Raw genomic sequence first — 6,652 nt, 5'->3', positions numbered from 1 at the left:
GGTGGACAAGGGGGACAGTGTCACTGATGCATGCACTGTCACTGCTCACCATCCTCGTGGCCTCCTCAAATGGTGACAGGACAGTGCATGCATCCCTGATCATGGCCCACTGGCGTGGGGGAAAAAAAAACAAGCTCCCCTGACCCTGTCCTGGTGCCATAGTCGCACAGGTACTCATTGATGGCCCTCTGCTGCGTGTGCAGCCGCTGCAGCATGGCCAACGTTGAGCCGAGCACTGGCATTATATGACCGGCGGAAATGCACACAGACTTTCCTGGCCTGCCTCAGGACATCCTGTAAGCCCGGGTACCTGCCCAAGAACCGCTGCACCACCAAGTTAAGGACGTGAGCCAAACAGGGCACATGGGTCATTTGTCCCTGTCGGAGGGCAGAGAGGAGGTTGGTGCCATTGTCGCAAACCACCATTCCTGCCTTAAGTTGGCGTGGCATCAACCACCTCTGAACCTGCCCCTGCAGAGCTGACAGAACCTCTGCCCCAGTGTGGCTCCTGTCCCCCAAGCACACCAGCTCAAGCACCGCATGGCATCTTTTGGCCTGCGTACTTGCGTAGCCCCTTGAATGGCTACGGAGCACCGCTGGTTCCGAGGACAAAGCACAGGAAGAGGCCATGGAGGAAGAAGAAGAGGAGGGGGTGGAGGAGAGAGGTGTGTCACAATCATTAGCATTTTGGAGGCGTGGTGGCAGAACAACCTCCAACACTACTGCACCTTGTCCTGCATCCTTCCCAGCTGCCAGCAGAGTCAACCAATGCGCCGTGAAACTTAAGTAACGTCCCTGTCCATGCCTGCTGGACCATGAGTCAGCGGTAATATGCACCTTACCGCTGACCGCCCTGTCCAGCAAGGCATGGACATTGCCTTCCACATGCCGGTAGAGAGCCGGAATCGCCTTCTGTGAGAAAAAGTGACGTTTAGGTACATGCCACTGAGGCACCGCACATTCCACAAACTCACGGAAGGGGGCAGAGTCTACCAACTGAAAAGGCAGCAGTTGAAGTGCTAGCAATTTTGCCAAGCTAGCATTCAACCGCTGGGCATGTGGATGGCTGGGAGCAAACTTCTTTCGGCGGTGCAGCAGCTGGGGCAGGGAAATCTGCCTGGTACAATCTGACGTTGGTGTACCAAAAGCAGATTGCCCACAAGTACTTGGCTGTGACACACCTAATTCTACACCTTCATTCCTCTCAGTGCAGGTCTCAGAGAGGACTGAAGGTATAGTGGGGTTGGAGATCTCAGCTGATGAGGAGCAAGGAGAGGTCCTCTTTGTTCTTTGGTGTGGGTCTTTTAGATATGCTTGCCAACGAACTGCATGGCAGGTCAACATATGTCTGGTCAAGCATGTGGTACCCAAGCGGGAGATGTTTTGGCCACGCGAGATACGCTTGAGACATATGTTGCAAATAGCAGCGGTGCGATCTGATGCACTCGTCTCAAGAAAGGCCCACACCAAAGAACTTTTTGAATAACGCGCAGAGACTGCAGGGCCCTGCACATGTGGAGCTTTGGGGTGTGATGCAGTCAATGTGCTGCCCTTAGGCTGGCCCCTGGAGGGCATCCTGCCTCGTTGGTGATGTGCCGCCTCCTCCTCCTCTCTCCTATCAGGCACCCACGTTGAGTCAGTGACCTCATCATCCCCTCCCTCCTCATCACTGGAGCAAACCTAGCAGTATGCTGCAGCAGGGGGAGCATGACTGCCAGATTGCTGTCCTTCTTGGGCACCCCCTCAGTCCGTGCTCATGTTACTGCCTTCATCGAGCTCAGTATCATCATCAGAGCCTTCCAAACGCTGGGCATCCTCCTGGAGCATGTACCCAACACTGTGGTCAAACAGTTCGAGGGACTCCTCAGGAGGACATGGTGGGGCTAGGGAAGGAGGCACTGATGACATTGAGCCGAGGGAAGAGGCCGCTGCTTTGCCAAAGTACCCTGGGCATGGGTGAGAGAGGATGAGGAGGATGAGGACGGCTTGGTCATCCACTCGACCAAGTCTTCCGCATGTTGCGGCTCAACACGGCCAGCTGCTGAAAAAAAGCCCAAGCGTGTCCCACGGCCACGTGCTGATGAGGATGCCCCGTCTCCACGACCAGCACTAGACACAGAGCCTGCTTGCCCTCTCTTATTGGCTTGTGACTGTCTGCCTCTCCTTCTTGGCCTTCCAGACATACTAATGGCCTGTAGCTGCACTAAGCTGGGATATGTATATATATATATATATATATATATATATATATATGTACTGATACTGCAGCTAGCAAAATCAACTGCCTGCCTGAGAACACCACCAACCTTCTACAGGTAGCTTTAGCTGAACACTGTGAGGTGGACGCACCCCACTAACTTGTAGGTTTAGCTGAACACTGTGAGGTGGACGCACCACACTAACTTGTAGGTTTAGCTGAACACTGTGAGGTGGACGCACCACACTAACTTGTAGGTTTAGCTGAACACTGTGAGCAGGACGCACCCCACTAACTTGTAGGTTTAGCTGAACACTGTGAGCAGGATGCACCCCACTAACTTGTAGGTTTAGCTGAACACTGTGAGCAGGACGCACTGCACTAACTGTAAATAGTCTAGCTGCCTGACTGTGGTACTAATAGGATCAAAAGAACATCAGCAATTTTCTTCAGGTAGCTGTATATACTGTAACAAGACAAGCCTGCCTGTCAGTAAGAAGATAACAGGAACGGATCTAGCTGAACACTGTGAGCAGGACGCACTTCACTAACTTGTAGGTTTAGCTGAACACTGTGAGGTGGAGGCACCACACTAACTTGTAGGTTTAGCTGAACACTGTGAGCAGGACGCACCCCACTAACTTGTAGGTTTAGCTGAACACTGTGTGGTGGACGCACCACACTAACTTGTAGGTTTAGCTGAACACTGTGAGCAGGACGCACCCCACTAACTTGTAGGTTTAGCTGAACACTGTGAGCAGGACGCACCCCACTAACTTGTAGGTTTAGCTGAACACTGTGAGCAGGACGCACTGCACTAACTGTAAATAGTCTAGCTGCCTGACTGTGGTACTAATAGGATCAAAGGAACACCAGTAATTTTCTTCAGGTAGCTGTAAATACTGTAACAAGACAAGCCTGCCTGTCAGTAGGAAGATAACAAGAACGGATCTAGCTAAACTGAATACAGTGTATATATATATATATATATGCAACACCTGGGATGCATATATATACACAATACACTGTAAGTGCAGCTAACTGACTGACTGTTCTGCCTAATCTATCTAACTCAAATCAAATGTCACTGTCTGTCTCTCTCTCTCTCTCTCAATGAACGCTGGAACACACACTACACAGGGCCGCCGTGCAGGCGGCCTTATATAGTGTGGGGCGTGTACTAAATCCCCTGAGCCATAATTGGCAAAAGCCTCCTTGGCTTTGGCCAATTACGGCTCTCTCTACTGACGGCGCTGTGATTGGCCAAGCATGCGGGTCATAGTGCATGCTTGGCCAATCATCAGCCAGCAATGCACTGCGATGCCTCAGTGAATTATGGGCCGTGACGCGCCACACGAATTTGGCGCGAACGGCCCATAACGTTCGCAATTCGACGAACGATCGAACAGCCGATGTTCGAGTCGAACATGGGTTCAACTCGAACACGAAGCTCATCCCTAGTAATCAGCCAAGCATACAAAAGGAAAAGGTGAAAAGAGAGCCTCACCTGCAGTAATTACTAGGGACCATGCAGCTTATAGATAAGGGAACTTTATTACACAAAAGTTATAAATGTTAATACAAAAAACACCGGATAAAATTCCCATCACCAGCACCTCAGTAAAAAATAAAAAATAGACAACGTTGTCTGATCAAGATGCAGCTGCGTCATAAAAATCCACACACATATGTCAACATAATATCCCTGGGGTAATAAAGCACCTGACACTATGGTGAAGTGAAGTCACTTTTGAAACACCATAGGCCTCTTTCACACGGGGCAGATCAGTCATGATCCGCCCCGTGAACATCCGCTTGCTCAGCGGGGATAGCTCCGCCGATCCCCGCTGAGCAGGAAGATGACAGGTGCATCGCTGCACACTGTGCAGCGACGGACCTGTCAGAGCGCCGCTCTCCCCTATGGGGGGATCGGATGATGACGGTCCGTAGTGTCCGTCGTCATCCGATCCGATCCGAAAACGGAGGAAAAAGTAGGTTTTTCCTCCGTTACACTTTTCGGATCGGAGCGGGTCGGATGTCAGCGGACATGTCACCGCTGACATCCGACGCTCCATAGGGATGACTGTATGTCCGTTTTTCATCCGAAAACGGATGGATGAAAAACGGACATACGGATCATCCGTGTGAAAGAGGCCTTAGAATATTCCCACAATGTACGGGATGGTTGAGCAAAAATGGGGGCTCTGCGAGTGCAGCAAGGGGGAGGGGAGCAAGTTTTTCCTATGATCACTGTCGATAGCAACTCAAGGAACTAACGTGCCATATGTAGTGCAAGTATGTATCCCAAGTAGAGTTGCCACCTCATCCCTTTAAACCCAAACACATATTAATTACACAGGTTCTGTGGCTGATTAAGGTGGCAATTAAACTAATTTGGTACCTTATCTGCATTTAATTAGCCTCAGAACCTGTGTAATTCATATGTGTTTGGGTTTAAAGGAATGAGATGGCAACCCTAATCCCAAGTTCAAAGGAGGGTGAAGCTGAGATGTAGTGATGCGGTAAGGTCAAATATAATTAACACTGTAACAGTTGTTAGGATATCAGTCTAGCGTATAGCATGGGATATTGTTCTCAGCGTGACCAGTGTCCACTGCAGTACAAAAAGACCCAGCATAGGAGTATAGTGCATGGACCAACAGGTCCGCTCACCCAGCCTGGAAGCAGTGTGGACTTGCATGGATACTGGCTGTAGCTTTTCCACCTACACATCTGCTGGATTTGGATCAGGGATGTGGCCGTGTTGCCAGTCAGGCACTAGGTCAGCGGCGGGTGCAGTTTGATGTGATCCGGTCCCGTAGCGTTCTCAGCATCCCTTAGTTAAAATGATTGCCGTGGTACTCGCAGATTCCTGTGAGCATGTGCGGGCTAGCAAGCCGACATCGATGGTGACGTCAGTGTGTCATTCATGTGGTGTCGTGACAACCATGTGTGTGTGGATTTTTATGATGCAGCTGCATCTTGGACAACGTTGTCTATTTTTTTTTTTTTTTTTATACTGAGTTGCTGGTGATGGGATTTTTATCCGGTGTTTTTTGTATTACCATCTGATATTTTTGTGTAATAAAATTCCCTTATCTATAAGCTGCATGGTCCCTAGTAATTACTGCAGGTGAGGCTCTCTTTTCACCTTTTCCTTCTGTAAGCGTATGAGAGGAAGCAACTCCTTCCCCCAGCCTGATTAATAGATCATACCAGGACCTACAGACTCCAGAAGACTGTGCATCTCCTGGTTGGGTCCAGTGCTGCTTGGAGTCCTTGAAGACCCACAAAGACAAAGAGGAAATGGCGGCTCAGGACTTTCAAAATGGCACGCAGGCATGTTCCTAGGGAAATCTAAGGAATTTGTGAGTAAAACAGGCAAAGGAGCCTGCTCGAGATATGTTAGTATAATGCGAAAGATTTATGCGATCTGAAAGGAAACCAGGGTATCAAGATAAATTATATTACACTCAGAAACTGTCAAGTTCTCACATGCAACTATCCTCGGAGTAAAACAATAAAAGGGGCTCCTAGATCCTGTCCCTCCCCCAGTAAGGAGTACATAATAACCTATTCATTTACAAAAAATGTACACAGGAAAGAAAAGACACTAACAGTTCTTGACCGATAGGTGTGTTCAGTGCAATACATGTGTCCATTTGCGCTACTTTACGCAAATAGCTGCGTACAGCTACCTTTACCCATTCGTGTCTATGGCTGGCTGTGCGCAGCTCTAGGACTTCTGGCACCCCAAAAATATGCAGTGCCTTTACGCTGTATGAGCAAAGTAGCCTTAATATTAAAAAAAAATCCCCACTATGTACTTTACAACCATTATCAGTCATGTGGTACAGCGATGTAGATCCACATCAATCATGATGCCAACTGAAAGAAAAAAAACGCTGCCTGCCAATACACGTCTGGTCCCGTTACTTCACTCCCGCTGAATAAGAGGTCTTGTGGATGACAGCTGATATATACAAATGGGCTGTGTATCCTGGATGACTTCACTAATCATATAGGGAGGTCATACTTTTTTTGTATGTGGGTGTATTTTACCACCAGAATACAGAAGTCAGATGGGCGCTAAGTTTGTCCCAAGTACTGCAAATTTTTTCATGACCAGATGGGAGCAGGATGCTTTTTTAGCTGAGCTTACACTGTTTAAGAGATATATAGATGATATTCTGATGTGTAGAAGGATATTTTTAGCTAAAACATTTCATCATCTGGATTTCAATTGTGGAATTTATTATTAATCATTTTATTAGTGATTATTAAATGTATGCTGCCTTTAAAAGATATGATTTGTTTCTTTGCTGTATTTTATTATATGCCTTTTTTATTATATACCATGTTATTATATGGACAGCTTCATATAAAAAAAAAATATTTTTATATTATATATATATATATATATATATATATATATATATATATATATATATATAT

This window comes from Aquarana catesbeiana, linkage group LG09 (assembly GCF_042186555.1).
Source record: "Aquarana catesbeiana isolate 2022-GZ linkage group LG09, ASM4218655v1, whole genome shotgun sequence".
NCBI classification, from domain to species: Eukaryota; Metazoa; Chordata; class Amphibia; order Anura; family Ranidae; genus Aquarana; species Aquarana catesbeiana.
The sequence above is the reverse complement of the archived record's forward strand: the minus strand, read 5'-3'. Positions refer to the sequence as shown.